At 41.9% G+C, this 27241-nt stretch overlaps 1 pseudogene; it reads left to right on the top strand.

Annotated features, from left to right (window-relative positions):
- Positions 1-23028: 23028 nt before the first annotated feature.
- Positions 23029-24707, top strand: LOC139391090 (small integral membrane protein 19-like; annotated as a pseudogene).
- Positions 24708-27241: the final 2534 nt, after the last annotated feature.

Here is a 27241-nt window from a genome sequence, read left to right as displayed (position 1 = left end):
AACTGAGGGAAGTCTATGGAGATGAAAACCGTTTCAGATGTGTGAACCCTATATGATTGCCTATACTATGGCTGAACAGTTATTTGCAGAGGAACCCAATGATTGTGGATCAGCGCAACATTTATCAGTATTATGTACTGTGAACGGATTAGCTTGTCTGAAACACCCTAACACAGGCGGGAGGCATAAAATGAACAGACCAGAGGCAGTGGTTGTGATTCCTTTTCTTGTGATTGTTTACTAAACGGGTCTTCTTTCGCCCGACAAAATAACTCCAGTACAGGGTAACATCCAACGCTGAAACACCAGCGTAACAAAACAAATAAACATAAACTAAGCTGTTGACCAAAAGGCCGTGGCCAAAAAAAGGAAAGCAAAACAACAAATGGATACTCCTGTCTTTAAACTATCATCTACACATAACATTTCCAGGAGGAATGCTTCTCTCTACCTACAGTTTCCTGCGAAAGTATTCCCCTCCCTTGGCATTTTTCCTATTTTGTTGCCTTAAAACCTGGAATTAAAATAGATTTTTGTGGAGTTTGTATCATTTGATTTAAAACAACATGCCTATCACTTTGAAGATGCAAAAAATATTTTTTTCCTGTGAAACAAACAAGAAATAAGACAACAAAACAGAAAACTTGAGTGTGCATAACTATTCACCCCCCCCCCCCCCCAAAAGTCAAAACTTTGTAGAACCACCTTTTGCAGAAATCAAAGCTGCAAGTCTCTTGGGGTATGTCTATAAGCTTAGCACATCTAGTCACTGGGATTTTTGCCCATTCTTCAAGGCAAAACTGCTCCAGCTCCTTCAAGTTGGATGGGTTCTGCTGGTGTACAGCAATCTTTAAATCATACCACAGATTCTCAATTGGACTGAGGTCTGGGCTTTGACTAGGCCATTCCAAGACATTTAAATGTTTCCCCTTAAACCACTCAAGTGTTGCTTTAGCAGTATGCTTAGGGTCATTGTGCTGCTGGAAGGTTTCCCTCAAGAATTTCCCTGTATTTTGCGCCATCCATCATTCCTTCAATTCTGACCAGTTTCCCAGTCCCTGCCGATGAAAAACATCCCCACAGCATGATACTGCCACCACCATGCTTCACTGTGGGGATGGTATTCTCAGGGTGATGAGAGGTGTTGGGTTTGCGCCAGACATAGCGTTTTACCTTGATGGCCAAAAAGCTCAATTTTAGTCTTATCTGACCAGAGTACCTTCTTCCATATGTTTGGGGAGTCTCCCACATGCCTTTTGGTGAACACGAAATGTTTGCTCATTCTTTTACTTTAAACAATGTCTTTTTTCTGGCCACTCTTCCATAAAGCCCAGCTCTGTGGAGTGTTTGGCTTAAAGTGGTCCTATGGACAGATTTTCCCATCTCCACTGTGAGGCTTTGCAGCTCCTTCATGGTTATATTTGTTCTCTTTGTTGCCTCTCTGGTTAATGCCCTCCTTGGCCGCCCATCAAAACTCAAGGACCAGGCCTCTCTTGGCAGGTTTGTTGTGGTGCTATATTCTGTCAATATTTTAATAAAGGATTTAATGGTGCTCGTGGGATGTTCAAAGTTTTGGATATTTTTGTATAATCCAACCCTGATCTGTACTTCGCCACAACTTTGTCCCTGACCTGTTTGGAGAGCTCCTTGTTCATCATAGTGCCGCTTTCTTGGTGGTGCCCCTTGCTTAGTGGTGTTGCAGACTTCGGGGGCTTTTAGAACAGGTGTATATATACTGAGATCATGTGACAGATCATGTGACACTTAGATTGCACACAGGTGGGCTTTATTGAACTAATTATGTGACTTCTGAAGGTAATTGGTTGCACCAGATCTTATTTAGGGGCTTCATAGCAAAGGAGGTGAATACATATGCACACACCACTTATCTGTTTTTAAAAAAATGTATTCATTAAAATAAGTAAAAAATCATTTCACTTCACCAATTTGGACTATTTTGTGTATGTCCATTACATGAAATCCAAATAAAATTAAATATAAATTACAGGTTGTAATGAAACAAAATAGGGGAAAAAAGGGGGGTGAATGCTTTGGCAAGGCACTATATAGCCTGCCTGGGTTAACAGAGAGACAAGGTTCCCCAGTAAAATAAGCTTTCTCTAAGGTATGAAAATCCGACAACCTAACCTACTCCCAATTCTCTCCCAGCTCCTCTCCTGGCACCTCTATAGAATATAGAAGAAGACACAAAGCAATTAGTGGGCCAAGCTGTGTACTAATTGGCTTTCCACTGAGTACCTACCCCCTGAGGAGGGTGCTGTCGCGTCATCTTCCTCTGGCTGGTCACTGAACCTTCGCAGTATGCAACAATTGCACAGCCATATTGTACAGGCGACACTAAAGTGACATAGAATGGAAAACTGCCGCTGTGCTGCCTCTATCCATTCTATTTCTATGACCTCAACCTCTGACATCACTTGGGTTCTGTTCTGCCTCTGCAACTCCAATCTGTTCTAGTGGGCCCAGTACTGTTGAAAGTGATGTTCAATGATCTTTCAGGTTGTTGTATATTCAGCCCACTTGACATTTCAGAGAACTTAGTACCCCACTGATGGTACTCCCAAAGTATAATGATGTATAAAGCTTAGCGAGCTGAGAGGGATTATCGATAGTTGAGGATTAGACAGTTAAAACAGTCCGTCACAAACTGCCATGGCCACATACGCTCAGGGGAAGTTGGTATGACTGTCCAGAAATTCTAGGCCCAGTCGTTAGAGTGTAATATAGGCCAGGCATTCCCATGCCTTGATAGGAACCCCTCTGTGCGCACCATTGAGTTCGTTGTGTGCCAAGATCACCATCACGGTCGTCGTGTTGTAGAGGATTGTGCGTGTGTGTGTCTGCCCATGTGAGTAAGAGATAGGGATGATGTTTTAAAAGGGTTTTAAAGGCTCTGTGTTTATGGTTAGTGGAGGATTTAACAGCCAGATGACAGTGTGTGTTTTATTGGAAGATTTACCTCCACCCTCCCCAACACCATAGATGACACATGAGAGAGATGGAAAGAGGGGAGAGAAAGAAAGGGAAGAGAGGGTGGGGGAGAAAAAGATGGAGAGAGTGAGAGAGATGAAGAGAGATTTGAAAGTAGGGAAAGGGAGTACCTCAGAAAGACATTGAATAGGGTAGTAAAGAACATTTCTACTGATGCAGTGATCATCTTAAAATTACTGATCATCTCTAGGATAAAGATAAGACTGGGCTCTGGCTGTGGCTGTGTGTGTGTGTGTGTGTGTGTGTGTGTGTGTGTGTGTGTGTGTGTTTGTCAGTGTGTGTGCCTGTGTGTTTGACAAGGCTGTGGGTTAGCTGAGTTGAAGCTGATGCTAGCGAGCTAACCTTTAACCCTCCTTGCCTGCTTCTCTGCAGCATTGCCTAAGGGAATGGAGGGATGTAGAGAGGGAGAACGGGTGTGTCAAACTGACACTTATATAACTCACATCCCACACACACAAACACACACATGTTCCTCAATAAAGTAGCTATCAGCAAAGTCAGAGCTAGTAAGGGGGACATTTTTCAAAAGGAAGTGTTAGTTCACAAAAGACACACACACACACACAAAATACTTTATTTGAATCCACCAATCAAATGTACATAAAAAAAAGCCTGTGAACGTTGCCAAGAGTGCCAAATATCAGCTTGCACCTACACCCGAGGCTCTCCAAGCGTGCCACGGGGGGCTGGTATATAAGAAGCTGATCGGCAAAGGCCTGCTCCATGTAGCCGTCCATCCCTTTCCTCGCCCCAACCTGGGATTGAACCAGGGAACCTCTGAAGACAGATGATATATTATGCCAGCATTATGTGACTTGTGTGTTCGCTTTGGTGTTCGTCAGTTTTTCATTTTTGTTTTTTTACGTCTGTTCGATCACAAAACGTTTTCTTGAGCCAAGTCGAAGTTTGGTAGCCGAAGTCTACGCCCCCTTCATCTGTGAGTTGTCAACAGTACTTCTCCCACAGGAGTGGGATAATATGGACAGGATTCTTAATTTTTTTTTTTTTGAAGCAAAGGTATTTTTAAGGGAGTTCTGCTATGGGCAAACCCAACCTAGTATGCTGGGCGGCTTAATGCACACACTAGCAACAGTCATCAAAATAGTTCAAAAGTAAAAACAGTTATAATAAATGAAACAGTTGGACAATGGATGAAGATACTCCAAACGTTTAGAATTGTTTTTTTCCCCTTCAGATATTGACTGAATTATAGCACACACATTTTTACTTGCTGGGACAAATAATGGAGTTCAGTGATTTTGGCGGGAATTCAGGTATTCAATTTATTGTCAAATTTCACTTTTGTTTTCTTAGAATGCAGTCATATATATAAAAATACACATATTCTAATAGTATGAGTTTTTTTATTAGTATTTTAAAGAACGTTATTTGTGCCTAATTTGCATAAATACAATGGGTGGAACAGGGCTGCAAACGCCCAAAACTTGCCTACCTACAATCACCTGCCCAGCCTCATTAATTCATCAAGTGTGTCAATAGCAGGATACCCTCGGTTTATAGATCAACACGCTTGGCTCTAGATTACACCTATCTATACATACTTTACATTGTTTGTGAGATCAGACATATTTTTTCAACTTTTTTCAATTCTACAAAAAATGTAAAGCCATCAAAATAAAGTTCTTTCTCCTCTTCCTTGTGTGTCAAGACGGTGCGGACTAAGTTTTAGTGTTCTTATAGATGCAACAGAAGGACAATGTACCTTCAGAAAGTATTCATACCAGTTGACATATTCCACGTTGTGCTACAGCCTGAATTCAAAATGGATTAAATCTATTTTTTTGTTCTCACCCATCTACACACAATAGCCCATTATGACAAAGTGAAAACATCTTTGGAAAGGTATTGAAAATGAAATACAGAATTCTCTCATTTACATAAGTATTCACACCCGAGTCAAAACATGTTAGAATCGCCTTTTGCAGTGATTACAGCGGTGAGTCTAAGAGCATTGTGCATCTGGATTGTACAATATTTGCACGTTATTCTTCTTAAAATTCATCCTGCTCTGTCAAATTGGTTGTTGATCATTGCTAGACAGCTATTTTCAAGTATTGGCATAGATTTTCAAGCAGATTTAAGTCAAAACTGTAACTTGGCCACTCAGGGACATTCAATGTCGTCTTGGTAAGCAACTTCAGTGTATACAGTGCCTTGCGAAAGTATTCGGCCCCCTTGAACTTTGCGACCTTTTGCCACATTTCAGGCTTCAAACATAAAGATATAAAACTGTATTTTTTTGTGAAGAATCAACAACAAGTGGGACACAATCATGAAGTGGAACGACATTTATTCGATATTTCAAACTTTTTTAACAAATCAAAAACGGAAAAATTGGGCGTGCAAAATTATTCAGCCCCCTTAAGTTAATACTTTGTAGCGCCACCTTTTTCTGCGATTACAACTGTAAGTCGCTTGGGGTATGTCTCTATCAGTTTTGCACATCGAGAGACTGAAATTTTTTCCCATTCCTCCTTGCAAAACAGCTCGAGCTCAGTGAGGTTGGATGGAGAGCATTTGTGAACAGCAGTTTTCAGTTCTTTCCACAGATTCTCGATTGGATTCAGGTCTGGACTTTGACTTGGCCATTCTAACACCTGGATAAGTTTATTTTTGAACCATTCCATTGTAGATTTTGCTTTATGTTTTGGATCATTGTCTTGTTGGAAGACAAATCTCCGTCCCAGTCTCAGGTCTTTTGCAGACTCCATCAGGTTTTCTCCATCCATCTTCTCATCAATTTTAACCATCTTCCCTGTCCCTGCTGAAGAAAAGCAGGCCCAAACCATGATGCTGCCACCACCATGTTTGACAGTGGGGGTGGTGTGTTCAGGGTGATGGCTGTGTTGCTTTTACGCCAAACATAACGTTTTGCATTGTTGCCAAAAAGTTAAATTTTGGTTTCATCTGACCAGAGCACCTTCTTCCACATGTTTGGTGTGTCTCCCAGGTGGCTTGTGGCAAACTTTAAACGACACTTTTTATGGATATCTTTAAGAAATGGCTTTCTTCTTGCCACTCTTCCATAAAGGCCAGATTTGTGCAATATACGACTGATTGTTGTCCTATGGACAGAGTCTCCCACCTCAGCTGTAGATCTCTGCAGTTCATCCAGAGTGATCATGGGCCTCTTGGCTGCATCTCTGATCAGTCTTCTCCTTGTATGAGCTGAAAGTTTAGAGGGAAGGCCAGGTCTTGGTAGATTTGCAGTGGTCTGATATTCCTTCCATTTCAATATTATCGCTTGCACAGTGCTCCTTGGGATGTTTAAAGCTTGGGAAATCTTTTTGTATCCAAATCTGGCTTTAAACTTCTTCACAACAGTATCTCGGACCTGCCTGGTGTGTTCCTTGTTCTTCATGATGCTCTCTGCGCTTTTGACGGACCTCTGAGACTATCACAGTGCAGGTGCATTTATACGGAGACTTGATTACACACAGGTGGATTGTATTTATCATCATTAGTCATTTAGGTCAACATTGGATCATTCAGAGATCCTCACTGAACTTCTGGAGAGAGTTTGCTGCACTGAAAGTAAAGGGGCTGAATAATTTTGCACGCCCAATTTTTCAGTTTTTGATTTGTTAAAAAAGTTTGAAATATCCAATAAATGTCGTTCCACTTCATGATTGTGTCCCACTTGTTGTTGATTCTTCACAAAAAAATACAGTTTTATATCTTTATGTTTGAAGCCTGAAATGTGGCAAAAGGTCGCAAAGTTCAAGGGGGCCGAATACTTTCGCAAGGCACTGTATTTGGCCTTGTGTTTGAGGTTATTGTCCTGCTGAAAGGGGAATTTGTCTCCTAGTGTCTCCTGTAAAGCAGACTGAACCAGGTTTTCCTCTTTGATTTTGCCTGTGCTTAGCTCTATTCCATTTCTTCTTATCCTAAAAAAAACTCCATAGTCCTTGCCGTACTGTATACACATAACATGATGCAGCCACCACCATGCTTGAAAATATGAAGAGTGGTACTCAGTGATGTGTTGTGTTGGATTTGCCCCAAACATAACACTTTGTATTCAGGACATAAAGTTAATTTCTTTGCCACATTTCATGCAGTTTTACTTGAGTGCCTTGTTGTAAACAGGATGCATGTTTTGGAATGTTTTTATTTTGCACAGGCTTCCTTCTTTTCACTCTCATTTAGGTGTTCTGGAGTAACTACAATGTTGTTGATTCAGCCTCAGTCCTCTCTTATCACAGCCATTAAACTGTCGTTGCTTGAAAGTCACCATTGGCCTCATGGTGAAATCCCTGAACGGTTTCCTTCCTCTCCGGCACCTGAGTTAGGAAGGACACCTGTATTTTTGTAGTGACTGGGTGTATTGATACACCATCCAACATTTAATTAACCCACTAGAGTCGATTGACGCCGGTGCGTCAATCTAAATAAAATAAAAATTAAATCCCCATCAAAATCATTCAGTTTAAGCTAGAGATACTCATTATATTGGATGCGTTTCAATCCACCGCATCCGCCAGTGTTGCACTTCACAGAGCTAGGAGCGGTGTTTGACAGACCATGAAAATCGGTCTTCATTGTTTGTGAGATCAGACATAATATCACTATAATCCGAGTGTTCATTTTCTGCAGTTGCTTTCATTTCAGTGCATCTAATTTATAAACATTTAACACTGTATTCAATTAACTTTTTTCCATTCTACAAATAAAAAACATAATAAATAAAATCGGTCTTCTCACTTAAATGTCCGAACGGTTTGACCTACGAACTATTATGACCCCTTTATGGAAAGGGGAGACTCTCATGATGGTTTTCTCCGTTTTGCTCTAGGACCCCCACACGTGTCACGGGACTCGTCTGTAGGCAACCGGTACGGTTAACAAAAATAACTAATGGAAGTATGAGGGTAGTTTTGTGCCTTCCCAAAAAAGTGGTTAAATATGTTTAAAAAAAAAAATCAAATATTTCCCCCGCAAAATGATTTCTTCATATCGCCTAGATTTAGGACAGACACTTCAAAACCTTGTTTCTTATGATTTTTATTTTTTACTCCCTTTTTTACATTTATGAATGTCTTATTCAATGCGTTTCTAAGGGCTTTAGTAGTAAAGGTCAACTTCAATATTTTATTTTAAAAAATAAAAAATTATACATATAAAATTAGTATTTTTTTTAGACCTAAAGGGGTCCTAAAATTCCAAATCAAATGGCTAAATCATCCATAGTTAGAGCATCTTAAAACAATTCCATATGTCAGCCCCCCCTAACGTCTTTAGACTCTAAATAATTAATAACTTCACCATGTTCAAAGGGATATTCAATGTATGCTTATATTTTTACCCATCTACCAAACGTTGCCCTTCTTTGCGAGGCATTGGAAAACCTCACTGGTCTTTGTGGTTGAATCCGTGTTTGAAATTCACTGTTCGACTGAGGGACCTTACAGATAATTGTATGTGTGGGGTACAGAGATGAGGTAGTCATTCAAAAAAAATCATGTTAAACACTATTAGTCCATATAACTCATTAAGTGACTTGTTAAGCAGATTTTTGCTCCTGAACTTATTTAGGCTTGCCATAACAAAGGGCTTGAATACTTATTGACTCAAGACATTTCAGCTTTTCATTTTGTATTAATTTGTGAGAAATTCTAAAAAATATAATTCCACTTTGACATTATGGGGTATTGTGTGTAGGCCAGTGGTACCAAATCTCAATTTAATCCATTTTAATTCCGGGTGTAACACAACAAAATATTGAAAAAGTCAAGGTGTGTGAATACTTTCTGAAGGCACTGTATTCCATTGAGTACATTTCAGCCCTTAACGGGGTGTGTTTGACAGGTCATTACAATTATTTCCGCGGTTGTAACGTTAAACGGGAAAAAACGACAGGCACAAGCAAGAGTATGAAAGAGTCACAGGAGTCAAATGAAAGCAATCAATCCAGTGAGATTTAAGTGCCAGGTGGATTTTTCACCCCTCAAACACAGGAAATAGACAGCTGAAAGACAGATCCTCAGATGGGCGGGGCATGCATGTTGCTCGTGACACACACACGCACCTGATCAAATCAAATTTTAGTAGTCACATGCGCCGAATACAACAACCTTACAGTGAAATGCTTATTTACGAGCCCCTAACCAACAATGGAGTTTTAAAAAATATGGATAAGAATATAGCAAAATACTAATTCAAGCTAATGGCCAATGCTTTTTGGCTCAGAGACAGACATTCGCCTCCTTATGGGTTAATCCCTGTGTGTCCGCCAGACAGACTACCCCAGCTCTAAGTACCTCAGACAGGGGGAGGGAGGGAGAGACAAAGAGAATGTGAAAGCAGATGAGAGGGTGGAGCAGTCCAGGGACATTTGTGTGTTGTGTAGTGTGTGTGTACCTCAGCCTATCAGCAGAGGCCTGCTTCCTACAGTTATGAGAGAGAGAGAGAGAGAGAGAGAGAGAGAGAGAGAGAGAGAGAGAGAGAGAGAGAGAGAGAGAGAGAGAGAGAGAGAGAGAGAGAGAGAGAGAGAGAGAGAGAGAGAGAGAGAGAGAGAGAGAGAGAGAGAGAGAGAGAGAGAGAGAGAGAGAGAGAGAGAGAATATGAAAGGAAGAGAATATGAAAGGAAGAGAATATGAAAGGAAGAGAATATGAAAGGAAGAGAGGGGGAGTGAGGAAGATACAGAGTCAGATGATAAATGAGACAGATAATATAACAGTTTATTGGCGTGCAGGTTTGTCAGTCCTATTTAAACATCACACACACGCCTTCCTTGCAGCTGAAGTTAATGAGGTACATATTGATTACCACATAAATTAGCCGCTGCTAAAAATGGGCATGACACGACATCCCTGCAAGGTGCAAGGTAAGTGTAACTATGCGTACATAACGTCGCATTAAGTTTCACTGTGAAAAAACGTTCTCGTGGGCACACAAATCCACAATAATGTAGGCCTATGCCATTGCAAAATGGAATGCCTCTAACCAAACATGAATAAATCCTCTTCGAACTGAAAGAGTCTCCTTTATAAGCCTATGGTTAATGTATAACCTACTTGTTGGATGGATTGGATGGGCATTGCTGTCTAGCTGTAGGCTAGTTGTCTAGTGACATTGTTGACCATCGCCAACTGATCCAGCAAAGAAAACCAATACTGAGGAAAATAATGAAGATAAAGAAATGGTCTAGTACTTCTGGTTATGGAATGGCAGGGAGAACACCAGTGCCTGTGTCCACCTGAAAAACAAAGCAATGTGCGCTCTAAACAGCTGACTGACAAAAGAAAACAATGACAAATCAAAGGATACATCTAATGCATTGGAATAAAAGCCTTTTTTTAAATCAAAGATGCATTGCAAACAAATGGCGAAAATGAGGAAGTTCAAAGAAATATCTGTGTAAAGTAGGTCAGCTGAGGCCGAAATTCAGCACTACTGAGTGGACAGCCACATAGAAATAAATGGTTTAAACCATGAAATGTTTGTTTAATTTGGATGTTTTTCTTTTCATATTTACCACTGTAAAACATAGCTGCCATACATTTTAAACAAATAAGAGAATGGTTAAATTAGCATTATTTTAGAGTCCCCCCAAAGTTTGACTCTTGTTGCATTTAGAGGAGCTAGCATCTCATTCAGGGGAGCTGATCGAGCTAATCTATTCCGTTATCATCATCCTGGATCCCGCAGAGAGAGATCCCCAACTCCTGTCAGCCTCCTTCCATCCAGACTACATCCTGGATCCCGCAGAGAGAGATCCCCAACTCCTGTCAGCCTCTTTCCATCCAGACTACATCCTGGATCCCGCAGAGAGAGATCCCCAACTCCTGTCAACCTCTTTCCATCCAGACTACATCCTGGATCCCGCAGAGAGAGATCCCCAAACAGATGAATTCAGCTCTGTGTACAGAGACAGGAGGGAGATTTGGACGCCTGCCGTATCTTGATTGTGTACGCAGGATATCTTGACGGATAAACAAACATAAGCTCAAGGCCACTTCCATAAGCCAACCCAACATGATGCAACCCTGTAGTTCTACATTACAGCACCGGCTGACTGCCTCTCTCTCTCTCTCTCTCTCTCTCTCTCTCTCTCGCTCTCTCTCTCGGAAATGAACTTGAGGTTTGTCAGACCGCCTTAGAAAGCATCTGGCTTGTCCAGTGTTTGCTGCACAGAGAGAATAAAGTGTTGTATCTGCCAAAATTCACCTCACATCAGTCACTGACTGGTCTTCCCTGTCTGCCCGACCCTGCTGAGTCATGGCAAATGATTACCTTGGTGTACATTTATACATTATATCATCCAAGAATAGAATGAAATGGTTCAATAATTGAAATGACCATTATTCACAGACTGTAGCTTTAAGCTGCTGTCCTGTAGCTATGCCCATCAATTCAAGATGGAACTTTGTATCATTCACTGATATTGTTAATATACTGCAAAATTCACCTGAGCTCCGTAGACTGGTCTTCCCTGGCTGTGTGACCCTGCCGGGACCCCTGTCACATCTGATCCTGCTAGGACATGATGAGCATAGTGTTGTGTACTGACTGCACCACAGGGGCTGCATTTCCGCGAGATGCCTGCTGGACCTGACAGAGATAATTGCGTCAAGGTCTGCATTTTTTACGCTGCTGGCGGTCAGGAAGACATTTGGATGAAAATATTTTTTGTCGTCCCTCAGATTGTTTGGAAACGGTCCTCTTTCTGCTTTGTGCGCGTTAGCCTACCTATTGTATTAAAAGCACATATTTTCCCCCATTATTCACACACTCAGAATTCGCTGCTTCAACTTCCGTAGCCTATCTCTCCTAGCTGGGCGTGAGAGTTCAAGTGGGCCTAGTACGTGTGGCCTCATTGAAATGGAGTCGGCTGCCTACAGGGGCGGCGAATCACCTGGCAGTTAAGTTCAATATGAAACAAACTTAAATACGATTAGACTGTAGTTTACTAGAGCGCCTGTAAATAAAAAAATATTGATAATGGAATGAAGGAGAGTGCTGAAAACGCCGCGAGTCGAAGTGCAATCAAAACATGTCAGAAGATAAGTATTGATTACCCATTTATTTGTCTCTCCCTTAAAATCGTCCCCCTAAAAAGGAAGGATATATCCTACAGGGCTATGCAAAACTTAGGAAGTGCCGCTGTCCTCATTCTTCCTGCTTCCAGTTCAATAGACATACCTGGGAGATCAGGTGTGCATGTGGTCTTAATTAAATAGAGTAGGCTATAGCCTATGCATGGGCAGAGAAGCGCGTGGCAGTTCTTTTCAAGGTAATGTACTTCCTAAATATGCCTACGACTAGGCTATAGCTTACTACATTGCCTAGAAATAGGCCTAAATTATTGATCACCCATATTTTACCGTCTGAAAATCTTCCCACTTCTCAAAAGGTAACTATAAAAAAATTGCTCGAGAGAAAGTGCAAGTCTCTCCAAATCTGCTCTCTTCAAACAACATCTAGCATAGTGGCTGATCTTGCCCAGTAATACAATAGAAGGGCCATGTGAAGCCTGTAACATTAGAGCTGTTTATTACTGTGTCAGTGTGAAAAGCCCCCCCCCGTCCCCAGTGAAAGTTGCGCCCCTGGCTGAAGCACTAGGGGTAAAGCAATACAACTGTATACATGAGTAATGCTTTTGAAATCCAATGAAATTTAATTTCGGGGTATAATATGGCAGAGACCTCTATACCTGGTAAAGTGTTGGGTCGGCAGATATAAGTTATAAGGAAAATAGTAGAAATGGGGGTGTCTGTGTGTGAAAGAGAGATGGGAAAAGTGAGAGAGAGAGAGGGAAGAGAGAGACCTACCACAAACTCCCTCCATCCCACCTCAGCGTACAAATTGCCCTGACCACTGCACCAAAACTAAGGTTATCTGCAATGTGGGGAAAATTCAGCCAAATGACATCCAAATGATTTGAACAGAAGGGGAAAACATATTTATTTTTCATGCTTTGACTAACTCTGGAACTAACGATGGAATATTAATGCCTGCGTTGAAAAACAGCTCCTTCACATCAGATAAAAGAGCAAGTTTGATTGAAATTCCTATTAGGTACATTTCATTTTTTTTAAGACTAGTTCATATGTTTTGAATCATGTTTATGTACGGATTAAGTGCGATATCCGATGTTTGTTTTGATGGTGTTCTGGGGAATGTTTCATGGCTAGCTCCATCAGTAACGGATGGCTTGTGATTGGCTTGGCATAGTAAACAAATTCTCTCATCTCTGTTGCTCTTCTTTATCCCCTGCTGCTCCCACCCAGACCTATCCTTCCCTTACAAAAAAAGGTGCCATCTATACCCTAAAAGGGTTATTTGGCTGTACCCATAGGATAATCCTTTGAAGAATCCTTTTGGGTTCCATGTAGAACCATTTCCACAGATGGTCCTACCTGGAACCAAAAAGGCTTACCCTATGGTGGACAGCCGAAGAACCCGTTTGGAACCTTTTTTCTAAGAGTGCATCAAGCTCCCTCCCTCCCTCCCTCCCTCCCTCAAGAACACACAGTAAAAACCACCCAGGGTGCTGCAGGCTCAGCCGGGTGTGAGATGAGTGCAGCCTCCCATTGCCCCAGCATCTGTCCAGTCCTCTCACCCTGACCGCCTCGGCACACCCCACTCTCTCATCCCATCTCATACACATTATTAACCTTCCTAACAGCCCTCTCCTGCTCTTCTAGACCAGGCTGGTGTGTGTCTATAGCAGTGTGTCAATCAGTGTGGAACCCTGCCGTCTAACCCCCAACAGAGCAGTCCTAAACATACTGCGAGCAGAGCGAGAGAGAGAACGCGAAAAGTAAGAAGCTGTCAACTGTTGTGGATGCTTGTTTTGCAAATGTCAATGTTTACCCATAAATCATTTACATTTGTCTGAGACATGGATTTATGTGCGGTCTAAGATCAACCGCTGAATTTGAATGTGTCTAGATCATAACACACCTGCAATTTCATGTCACCAGTAATGGCTGCCACAGGAGGCTCACATTCCCGAACATAATTACTAACCTACCATTATACCATCCCTGACAACCATGTAGACGGCAGAAGTAATAGGAATGTAAATGAAGACTTGATATGGGAGAAGATAGAGAACCTGGGGTGGGTAGGGACTCCTGTCATCCATCATGCCCACCCACAGTGTCTTATCTCTTGGTACTCATGCAGGCCAGGGTCTCTGACACCTCCCAGTGGGCCGGAGGAGACTGTAATAGAGATGACATTACATACAACACATTCTGGATGCCGAGATCAACTAAACAGGATACGAGGTCATCGCAGGAGAGCGGGAAAATCCCTGTGCACAGACATGACACCAATTATATTGGTCGATATATGTTCATATGCACTTTACATCGGTATGGTTTTATCTAACACATCTCTAATGCTGTGACTAGATCTAAAGTGAGATGTTTGGCAGCCGAGCCCAAATCGTTTCTGTTCAGATGACAATGACACCTGGCCATAGTAGTAACACAGATAGAACAATGAGACCGATATTTCACTGGATGTATAAATCGTGAGGCATCCGCTTGGCGTTTCCACCTACTGCCAAATATGGTAGTGAGAGGAAGCCCAGTGTCCGGGCAGTGGGAGACGATGGAACGAGATGGATTTTGGCCGACATTCTACAAATGTTCTTATCGATGAAACATTTGATCTCAACACAGTTTTCTGTTCCCAAAACTAGAATATGTTAAGAACAAAGTACACAAAGTTTTGTAGACTTTGCAAAAATGATTTATATATTTTTTTATCACATTGTTTAGAAGATGCGCAAAGGCGAATTTGAGTTATTGCACACGCGCACTTCACAGAAGAGGTGTTCCTTAACCAAATCAAATCAAATCAAATCAAATTTTATTTGTCACATACACATGGTTAGCAGATGTTAATGCGAGTGTAGCAAAATGCTTGTGCTTCTAGTTCCGACAATGCAGTAATAACAAGTAATCTAACTAACAATTCCAAAACTACTGTCTTATACACAGTGTAAGGGGATAAAGAATATGTACATAAGGATATATGAATGAGTGATGGTACAGAGCAGCATAGGCAAGATACAGTAGATGGTATCGAGTACAGTATGTACAAATGAGATGTAAACAAAGTGGCATAGTTTAAAGTGGCTAGTGATACATGTATTACATAAGGATACAGTCGATGATATAGAGTACAGTATATACGTATGCATATGAGATGAATAATGTAGGGTAAGTAACATTATATAAGGTAGCATTGTTTAAAGTGGCTAGTGATATATTTACATCATTTCCCATCAATTCCCATTATTAAAGTGGCTGGAGTTGAGTCAGTGTCAGTGTGTTGGCAGCAGCCACTCAGTGTTAGTGGTGGCTGTTTAACAGTCTGATGGCCTTGAGATAGAAGCTGTTTTTCAGTCTCTCGGTCCCAGCTTTGATGTGCGTGGCCACGCAGTCGTGGGTGAACAGGGAGTACAGGAGAGGGCTCAGAACGCACCCTTGTGGGGCCCCAGTGTTGAGGATCAGCGGGGAGGAGATGTTGTTGCCTACCCTCACCACCTGGGGGCGGCCCGTCAGGAAGTCCAGTACCCAGTTGCACAGGGCGGTGTCGAGACCCAGGGTCTCGAGCTTGATGACGAGCTTGGAGGGTACTATGGTGTTGAATGCCGAGCTGTAGTCGATGAACAGCATTCTCACATAGGTATTCCTCTTGTCCAGATGGGTTAGGGCAGTGTGCAGTGTGGTTGAGATTGCATCGTCTGTGGACCTATTTGGGCGGTAAGCAAATTGGAGTGGGTCTAGGGTGTCAGGTAGGGTGGAGGTGATATGGTCCTTGACTAGTCTCTCAAAGCACTTCATGATGACGGATGTGAGTGCTACGGGGCGGTAGTCATTTAGCTCAGTTACCTTAGCTTTCTTGGGAACAGGAACAATGGTGGCCCTCTTGAAGCATGTGGGAACAGCAGACTGGTATAGGGATTGATTGAATATGTCCGTAAACACACCGGCCAGCTGGTCTGCGCATGCTCTGAGGGCGCGGCTGGGGATGCCGTCTGGGCCTGCAGCCTTGCGAGGGTTAACACGTTTAAATGTCTTACTCACCTCGGCTGCAGTGAAGGAGAGACCGCATGTTTTCGTTGCAGGCCGTGTCAGTGGCACTGTATTGTCCTCAAAGTGGGCAAAAAAGTTATTTAGTCTGCCTGGGAGCAAGACATCCTGGTCCGTGACTGGGCTGGATTTCTTCCTGTAGTCCATGATTGACTGTAGACCCTGCCACATGCCTCTTGTGTCTGAGCCGTTGAATTGAGATTCTACTTTGTCTCTGTACTGGCGCTTAGCTTGTTTGATAGCCTTGCGGAGGGAATAGCTGCACTGTTTGTATTCGGTCACACTGAAATATGCAGATGATGCTAGAACACGCCAATAGGATCTCACTAGCTCATGCTTGGCTCTGTTCACCTCCTTGCTTGTTCTGCCCACTAGGACTCATATGTTCCCAACGGAAGTGACGAGCTGTGGTCTATCTTGGTTTAGTTCTAAAACTCTTTAGTAGTAATCTGTGGTCTGCATAACATCATATGCCCATACCTACTGTGTCATTCACTGTGCCAGTCCGCTTCAACAGCAGGAGCAGCACTCTAATGGAACGACATGCTGGGCTTTACAGAGCCCTCCCTCTAAGAGCAGCAGCCATGAGACAGACAGACGCACACTGACTGTACACAGATCATCTCTGGGAATTAGGGCAACTGTGGATGTGCATTTGGATTATTACTCTGGGCCATTTTAGAAAACACTCCTGGGTTGATTCCTCTCCTGACAGTGTTAACCCATGACTGAAGCAGCTGACCTGGTACATGTAGCTACATCTATGTTGTGTACCCTTTGGGAATGCTATCTCAGACAGAAAACAGGTAGGCGTCTGTCAAGTTCTCTGTTCCACATGAAATTACCTACCGGTGCAAATGACCTAAATTGTTATTGCTCACAGACCAATCTGAGCAATGTCTCTGCAGAATGTTTGTGTGTGTGTGTTTACTGTACACTGTTTACAGGATGATATGCTTGTCAGAACCCCTCTGGTTGTCGGCCCGGATATCCCTTAGAGGCTTGACTGCCTGCTTGTCTGCCTTGATCAGGGGTGGGCGGGACACAATAACACACAGTACAACCAACTGCCACACACAGGAAATAAACGAACACAAGCAAAAACACCTAGCTAACAGAGTTTAAAACCTTGGGACAGAATGGAGAGGGTTTGTTCTCAATTTTAGTAGCAGACCCCCCCAAACCCTGTCCACTCTACCAAAGGAGGGAAGTGTGAGAGTTGTCCAAAGAGACAAAAAGTTATATCCATTAATGAGAACAGACACGGCCCAGAACCCCCAGAAGAGGCATTATAAAAGCACTCCCAAAAACCCTTCTGTTCTAACTCAGAGGCTAGCTCCAGTCTACTGGGTCTCTGGGCAGTTCAAACACTTACAGAGAGGAATAGGGAACTGTATTAAATCCGGGGAAAAAAATATATCTGTTAAAAAGATCAGTTGGCTCCAGATTTCTCAAACGTTCTGTATTAAATACATTTATCCAGGTAAGACTCGTTGAGATGGATGTTACAAGGAGCCCAGGCCAGAAGGCCGCATCACAATCAACCATACAAATCTACCATGACATGACCCACAAGCTCACCCGTTCTCAAGGGAACATTTTCAGTCGCTCCTGCAACGGCGGCAGTACCGATCTGCCACTGTCGCTTACCGTAGCGTGGCCCTGTCTGTCAGACAGACTCACTGAGGAGAGGTGATCTATGTCTACACTGGACTGCTGATAGTTTGATCTCCTCTTTCCTTCTCTCTGCCTCGTACACAGTGGCCCCATCGACATATGCGGTTTTATCTTCCTCAGGAGAATGACCAGAATGAAGACAGTCAACTCCTTGGCTCCCCTGTCTGTCGCCCCTCTCACCCTGACTCCGGGGCCGTGGATAAAGGCTATTGATTGAATCGACCGCGTGTCGCCATGATGGCTGCATTATTTTATACTGGCTGTCAGTGGATGGAGAAACACATTAAATTGAGGGTTTCACTGTAGGCTGGGGCCAAACCCCTGCCCTGAGGGACAATAGTGTCTGCTTACAGTATGACATCAATCAGCATCCACACATGTCACTAGTCATGAGTCAGATACTGCTTGTAATCAACTAAATTGAATAGGGAATGGGTGAGTTGGGAAAATACTGGAGATGCAAGTAGTCATTAATCCCTGTTAGTGACATGTGGGTACAGTAGCCTTGTGCTGGAAAGGAAAGATGGGGGTGAAGAGGTGGGGTTTAAAGACTATCAGTAATGTGTAGTAGTGAGGGGCCTGGCTTCCCTAAGGGCTTCTATCATTTCCCATGGGACATTTCTGACTTCATTTGCCTTCACGAAAAACGTAGCAACCCCTACAAAAATGGCCATGAACCATCATCCACATTTACTGTTGCTGCAGGATTATTTTCCTGCTGTAACAAACTGCCTCAAATGATGATCCTACATCTGGGCCTGGCGAGCTCCTGTGTGGTGACATAACTGGAAGGTGTCCGAGAGTGAACTCTGAACTGTCCCCTTTCATGAAGTTTTTGAAGTCTAGCTGTGAACCAGAGGGATTTTTATTTTGGTATTATTTAACTGGTATAACACATCTCCCTTCTCTACAGTCGTTTGATCTTGGTGATAGGGCACGTAGGATAGTGTTGCTAATAATAGTATGATGCATTGAACACTTGTGGTAGTGAGTTGCATTTACTGAGGAGAACATTTCAGTACAAACACTGAGGTGATTGGAGCTGGAAGACAGACAGACACACACACACCTCTTTGGTCTTGCCTCACCTTAGGTAACTGGATGTGGCAGCAGGTGCAAATGAGACATTTAAAATAGTGTCTCTGAAAATAAACAAGGCATCAAGCACACGCAACAAAACCACAGACATGCATAGGGACTTGACTCACATCGTCCCCGGAAGGAATTTATCTGTCAAGGTATGGCTAAAAATCACAATTACCCATTCAAGACATAGGCCTAACTCGAGGCTTCTTTAAAAAAATAATCACTCCCTCCCTACGTGCTATTTTCCCCTCCCGGTCATTTTCCTGCTAGCCGGCATCTAAACACCCTTGGCTGGGCTGTGCTGGGTCCTCATGGGTGTACTGTGTGCTCACACACACACACCTGTGTCCTGTCTGATGTCAGTGGGCTGGAGGAACATTACCCAACGGGCGTGTGATGAGATTAAAGAGATACAGCGATTGGTACGGTGCTCTGCTCCCACGCCATACCTCACTGTCTGACGGGCCTGATGGGAGGGGACTGGCTTCTCCTGTAGACCTACGGTTCTGACCAGAGATAGACCTCACCTTACAACAGTACCACTCGTGTACCTCTGGTTCTCATGTCCCTGGGAGAATGCAGCAACACTTCCTCACGGTTCTGCTCTTTCAGTCGTGAAATAGTTCTAACATCTGGAATAGTCTCCTTTCAAAGCCTTGATGAATTGTTGTGTCCTGTTGATCAAATATAGAGGTACACCTCCCCCTAGTGGTTTAATTACATACTACAGTACGCCTGCACAACAACTTATTTTTTATTATTATTATGAATGAACAAATACAAACAGAAATATACAAACAAGAGTACATAAACCTAACAGACATATCAAGCTTTCAATTTGTTAAATACTTTTATGGTGTGTATTGCTTTTTTGTTTTTACATTTACTGATCATTTCAAAATACTATTTAAATTCTATCTTAAATAATGTGAAGAGGGGTTTGTTCTCTGCCCACTTCATTTTATGGATAAAGAATCTTCCATGAAAGATAAACAAATTAACAATGAAAGTTAAGTCAGGGTCCATATCATTTGGATATGGATATCAAAATAAAACATAATGTCAGTCTCTCAGATTAACATTAACAGTCGTATCTTTTCAAATAAAATATTCTAACTCACTCCAAAATCTTCTGACATAATAAATGGTCAAGAGTTTCTGGGTCACAGCCACAAAATACACATTTGAACCCTACAGACGAAGAACCATATATGTGACAATTTTTCAATTTTAAGATAATCAGTTATTTTTATTTATTATATTATTATATATTTTTAAGATCGATCACAAGCAGGAAAAGAATGACCAGAGACCATGAACATCTGCTTAACGTGGGTAAAGTAACCCATAGAGACGAGCAACGACATCAGATTGAGCATCCGCCAGTTGTTATTCTGCCCACAGCATCTGTCACTGAAGATGATCAATTTGCGCACCTCTGGTTTGGTGAGTGGCGTGAGTTTTGTCTTCACCCACTTCAATATGCCGCTTGCCACCTCAATGGACCCTCGGTGTGCAATCCCTGCAGGATACAGTGTAACGTTACATATAACTAGCTAGCTACTGTAGCCATGTCGAATCATCCGGTGGATGGAGAAAAAGTAGCAATAACATTTGTAACGATAATGTATAAATTAGTAGCCAACGAACTTGAGCTAATATGTTTTCTCTATAGTTACAAATGAGACAACCCAGAACATACATGTTAGTTACTGTACTCTATAGCTAGCTAGCTTGATTGTTTGATATACGGTTCTACCACGTACCTCTTTGGACTGCTTTCCCCAGTTTTTTCTTGACCCTTACGATTTGTATAAGGTTTTCCCGCATCCTGTAAGATCTTCCTTTGCCTGTCTTTCCATTCTTTTAGTTTTGTTTTACGTTTTTTCCCCACACTTCGGCGATTTTCATCAGCAACCGAAAAGTTGTGCGCTTGTCCGTCCATTCTGAGTGGTGCACATAAACGGTTATTCCACGAGAGCCTATCTTTAAATTTAAAATGATTGTTAATTAGCGCGTGGAAAGCTTGTGAAACCGGTTCACTATAGAAAAAGGGTGTCCAATAATGATTTTTCATGTCTATCTCTTTTTACATTTTTTAAATGTCACATATATGGTTCTTCGTCTGTAGGATTAATTTGTTATCAATAGATATTTTAAATCTGTGTATAATAAAGGTCCTTACAGGGTAGATTCTATGAATGAGTTTGTATGATACTTCTTTCACCTTATTAGATATACAATATTTACCAGATAACAACGAAACTTTCAGTTCCAGTTCAATTTTCCTGGGGCTGCATTCCAGTACAGTTTAGCAGAGGGAATAGTAACATATTGACAGTTTCCTTATAAACATGTTATTACATTTATAGTTTAAAATGTCAATTCCTTCTAATTGTATTGAGGCTACAAAATCCTCAACAGTTGCACTTGGAGTACTGTTATATTCTCCTAAAAGAAGAATAGCACCTTTAGGGACAGCTCTAACAACAATTTGATACTCCTCAGGAGTGAATGTAACATTGTGTGTTCTCATAAATGCTAGATAATCATATAGTTGGCCATCATTATTCAATATAAATGTTTAACCCAAATAATGTTGAATATATAAATATATATTTGAAGTCGGAAGTTCACATACACTTTAGCCTAATACATTTCAACTCAGTTTTTCACAATTCCTGACATTTAATCCTAGTAAAAATTCCCTGTCAGGTCAGTTAGGATCACCACTTTATTTTAAGAATGTGAAATGTCAGAATAATAGTAGAGAGAATGATTTACTTCAGCTTTTATTTATTCTATCACAATCCTCAGTTTGTCAGAAGTTTGCATACACGCAATTAGTATTGGTAGCATTGCCTTTAAATTGTTTAACTTGGGTCAAACATTTGGGTAGGCTTCCACAAGCTTCCCACAGTAAGTTTGGTGAATTTTGGCCCATTCCTCCTGACAGAGCTGGTGTAACTGAGTCAGGTTTGTAGGCCTCCTTGCTCGCACTCCTTTTCAGTTCTGCCCACACATTTTCTATAGTATTGAGGTCAGGGCTTTGTGATGGCCACTCCAATACCTTGACTTTGTTGTCCTTAAGCCATTTTGCCACAACTTTGGAAGTATGCTTGGGGTCATTGTCAATTTGGAAGACCAAGCTTTAACTTCCTGACTGATGTCTTGAGATGTTGCTTCAACCACATAATTTTCCTCCCTCATGATGCCATCTATCTTGTGAAGTGCACCAGTCCCTCCTGCAGCAAAGCACCCCCACAACATGATGTTGCCACCCCCATGCTTCACAGTTGGGATGGTGGACTTTGGCTTGCAAGCCTCCCCCTTTTTCCTCCAAACATAACGATGGTCATTATGGCCAAACAGTTCTATTTTTGTTTCATCAGACCAGAGGACTTTTCTCCCAAAAAGTACGATCTTTGTCCCCACGTGCAGCTGCAAACCGTAGTCTGGCTTTTCAATGGCGGTTTTGGAGCAGTGGCTTCTTCCTAGCTGTGCAGCCTTTCAGGTTATGTCGATATAGGATTGTTTTACTGTGGATATAGATACTTTTGTACCTGTTTCCACCAGCATCTTCACAAGGTCATTTGCTGTTGTTCTGGGATTGATTTGCACTTTTTGCACCAAAGTACGTTCATCTCTAGGAGACAGAACGCGTCTCCTTCGTGAGCGGTATGACGACTGCGTGGTCCCATGGTGTTTTTACTTGCATACTATTGTTTGTACAGATGAACGTGGTACCTTCAGGCGTTTGGAAATTGCTCCCAAGGATGAACCAGACTTGTGGAGGTCTACATTTTTTTTCGGAGGTCTTGGCTGATTTCTTTGGATTTTTCCATGATGTCAAGCAAAGAGGCACTGAGTTTGAAGGTAGGCCTTGAAATACATCCACAGGTACACCTCTTTCATGAAAGATTGTTTATCCATAAAATGAAGTGGGCAGAGAACAAACCCCTCTTCACATTATTTAAGATAGAATTTAAATTCTATAATTATATTTTGAAATGATCAGTAAATGTAAAAGAAATACGCACCATAAAATAATTTAACAAATTGAAAATAATGCTTGATATGTAATACTGTCTGTTAGGTTTATGGACTCTTGTTTGTATATTTCTGTTTTTTTGTATTTGTTGTGTTCATAATTTATTTTTATTTTGATAATAATAAATCTTATTTTTAGACACGTTTATACAAATAGAAACATACCTCACAATTTGTTTGATCGCAATGGGCGGTCATGGTGTGATGGCGAACGAGGAATCGTAGGATTACTCGGTGCACGAGGCGTGGAATGAGGCCACCAATGTCTATTTGCTCGTCATTCTGGTTAGCTTCGGACTGCTAATGTATGCTAGAAAGTAAGAGGCTCCTTTGTTTTTTTGCGTCCGACTGTTAATACATATATAAGTCTTTTGAACTAAATGTGTGTTTAATAACATGTTTTTGATACACTTTGATGTTACAATGCTTCCAACCAGCTAGTGCACATGAATGACAGTTTACTGTTGGGTCTCACTCGCTTTCCTCCTCTTCTCCCCATCAGAAATAAGAGGAAGATCATGAGGATATTCGCTCTGCCCCCCACAGCTGGAGCCACGACCGAACCGAACTTCTATGACAGCCTGCAGAAAGTGAGACTCCGCCAGCAGCTGGAGATGTACTCTCTTGGTGAGTTTGTCAGTCACAGTGATTGCCGGTTCTATCTAGCCTTTTGGGAGCCCTAAGCTATACGCAAAACATTTTTGTTGCCCACCCCCCCCCCCCCCCCCCCCCCCCCCCTTGACGATGGAGGGAATTCTACACATTGTGCCATGGGGTGAAGAGAAAGATTTGCAATTTTATTACAAATTTCATGCAATTCTACTCATTTTGCTATCGGGCAGAGATACTTTATTTTGTGGTTTTACAGCAAATTTCCTGCAATTCTTCCTATTTTGCCATGAGGTGGAGTGACATTTTTGCCATTTTATAACACATTTTCTGCAATCCCACACATTTTGTAATGACTTAAGCCATGTTAATATGATATTTAAGTGAGAATGACTAACAAAATCAATGGGGACCCACTGGAGGTCAGGGCCTCCGGGCATGGTATTTGACCATGATTACTACACATTTAGATACCTGCCTAGACTAACTACCAATCCAAACATTGTTAGCTGACATGGCTAATTAAGTGACTGTCAGTGCCTGACGTATCAAGAGAAAGATGGCTGATGTACAACCAAGCGACCCCTTATGCCTGGAACGGCACTGGTCTCAGTGCTGTTGCAGAATAATGCGTCAGTCAACGTTAGACTTGTGCTCACTCATGATAGAGCTTGGGGTCAAATGCATATTTAACATAGAACAACTTCTAGATACATTTTTATATTTCTGTCCATGATTAGGAACTGACCTCAAATCTGTTAATCACTCAAGTCAAATATATTTCTGGTTTATCAAATAGCTCTGTGTCATTCACTAATAAACTCTTAGCTCACACAGCACTTCTAAAATATCTAAATCAATCCCACTGTTTAAATTGGTATAATTCGGACTTCTTTATGCCTTAACAGCGAGGAAGTTTGACCAGCATCAACACCAAGGCCAGAGTGAGAGTGTTCAGCTCTCTATGGAATGAGACTACAACAACAAGGTAGCATGGCCCATCATCGTGCCTGTCTCTCCATCCCTAAGCCTCTTTGTCTTTGCTAAGTCTCACCATTACTACACTCCTGAAGAGGGCATGGGTACCAAGGAGGAAGAAGTCGAGGGTCAAGGAAGGTTTCTGTAATTATGACGTGTCAAATCGTTTGTGTTTGCACAATTGTTGCTGTACGATTTGAAACAAGGACTATAATGGATTTGGGTATGAAGAATTACTGGATGTTCCCCCTGCAACATCTGTTTTTTGTTGTTTTTCCATTTCTTTTGTCTTTTTTATGTATTTTATTAGTAATTTTTGTATTTTATTCAATGCCTTATTGGATTGTGTGGATTTGTCGCCCCATAGTGGTTTTAGGAGAACCTTCATCCAGTGTTCAATGTACATCCTGTACAGTGACAATTCAAATAAGTCTTAAACTTGTAAAAAATTATAATAATATATATATATATATTACAACAATAACCAGTTCATTTAGCATATCTATTTAAATGTTTGGTTGTCAAGAACTGTTTCATTTCCCAGTTTCTGATCCTCCTATAGATTCCTTATTATGGCATTACTGCTGGGAAAACTTAAAAGTGTTGAGAGTTGACTTTTACCCAATCCACTTGCTTTTTCTAAAAAGGAAATGAATTGCTATTATTACTCTGGTTCAAAATAAATTTAAAAAACAAGGGACCAATGAAGGACCAAGGAATTGTATTACTTTTTGCTTGATTTCACCCTCTCCCTCCCTCTACTTCTTTTGTAATAATTCATTTAATAGCACAATTCTCAGAGCAGAAAGTTAGGTCTGGTGCGTGTGTTTTTTGTAGAGCAAGATGGGGTAGGTGTTTGGGAGGCAGTGATTGAGGAAGGTGACATTTTGCATCAGGGGCCTAGCAGAAAAGTTGGGCCTCTAATCCATCAAATAAATAAATAAAACATGAGTCAGAGGAAAGCCGTGGCCCAGAAACACAACACAAAAGAGGCCAAACAAATGTGTGTGGACGTCCTTCGGAGGTAGTGTAATGGAAAAATGATTACTCCTCGCGGCGGCGAAATGGCACACTGATTAAACGCATCAATACATCAACGACCGGAGCGCAGGGCCAGATCCTTACCTATTCTAAATAGGGCTGTGTGTGTGTGTGTGTGTGTGTGTGTGCATTGAATCTTTGCTTATTCAGTTTTGTCGTGTGCATACCCCTTTGTTGTTGTTGTAACTCTGAGCAGAGACTACTTCAGGATACTCTACTATTGTCCCACTGTAATTAAAAACCTGTGGACTTATTAGTGAAACACAAGCAGGACAGATAAAGTAAATGGTTAGAAATTGGTAATATCCCCAACTTCATTTAAATTCAGATGTAATCTATATTTACATATACTACATGACCAAAAGAATGTGGACACCTGCTCATTCCAAAATCATCGCCATTAACATGGAGTTGGTCACCCCCTTTGCTGCTACAACAGCCTCCACTCTTCTGGGGAGGCTTTCCACTAGATGTTGGAATATTGCTGCGTGGACTTGCTTTCATTCAGCCACAAGGGCATTAGTGAGGTCGGGCACTGATGTTGGGAAATTAGGCCCGCATTCCCATTCATCCAAAAAGTGTTCTCGACAAGCCTTTTCTGTATGGACCTAGCTTTGTGCAAGCGGGCACAAAGGAAATGGCCTTTCCCAAACTGTTGCCACAAAGTTGGAAGCACAGAATCATCTAGAATCATCTAATATGCCGTCGCAATAAGATTTCCCACCAAAACTAAGGGGCCAATCCCAAATCAAGAAAAACAGCCCAGACCATTACTCGTCCTCCACCAAACTTTACAGTTGGCACTATGCATTCGGACAGGTAGAATTCTCCTGGCATCCGCCAAACCCAGATTAATCTGTCGGCCTGCCAGATGGTAAAGCGTAATTCATCATTCCAGAGAAGGTGTTTCCACTGCTCCAAAGTCCAATGGCGGCGAGTTTTACACCACTCCAGCAGGTGCTTGGAATTGCGTATGGTGATCTTGGGCTTGTGTGAGGCTGCTCAGCCATGGAAACCCATTTCATGAATCCCGACGAACAGTTATTGTGCTGATGTTGCTTCCAGAGGCAGTTTGGAACATGGTAGTGAGTGTTGCAACCGAGGACAGGCAATTTTTATGCGCTACCTGCTTCAGTACTCAGCAGTCCCGTTCTGTCAGCTTGTGTGGCCTACCACTTCATGGCTAAGCCGTTCTTGCTCCTAGATGTTTCCACTTCACAATAACAGCACTTACAGTTGACCGGGGCAGCTCTAGTAGGCCACGAATGTACTTGTTGGAAAGGTGGCATCCTATGTCGGTGCCACGTTGAAAGTCACTGAGCCAGTAAGGCCATTCTACTGCCAATATTTGTCTATGGAGATTGAATAGCTGTGCATATTTTATACACCGGTCGGCAGCAGGTGTGGCTGAAATATCCGAATCCACTCATTTGAAGGGGTGTCCACGTACTTTTGTATATACAGTGTATTTATATCAACATCGGTGTCCATTTTAAATGAGAATAAGTGAGTTGACAGTCATTGGGAAAATATGGGAGTATGGTCTTGCAGTTATTAAATCCATGTCCCCGCCTCACCGTTATCAAAAGAGAGATAATCCATGCCCATGAGTCATCTGCTGTATTATCATGAGCCGTAAGGTACAAACCCCAAATGCCACCTAGCCTATAGTATTAGGCTAGTACCAAAAAAAGATTATATCATGTGAACA

Source organism: Oncorhynchus clarkii, chromosome 31 (genome assembly GCF_045791955.1).
Source record: "Oncorhynchus clarkii lewisi isolate Uvic-CL-2024 chromosome 31, UVic_Ocla_1.0, whole genome shotgun sequence".
In the NCBI taxonomy this organism is placed as follows: Eukaryota; Metazoa; Chordata; class Actinopteri; order Salmoniformes; family Salmonidae; genus Oncorhynchus; species Oncorhynchus clarkii.
This window is presented reverse-complemented; position numbering and strand designations above follow the sequence as displayed.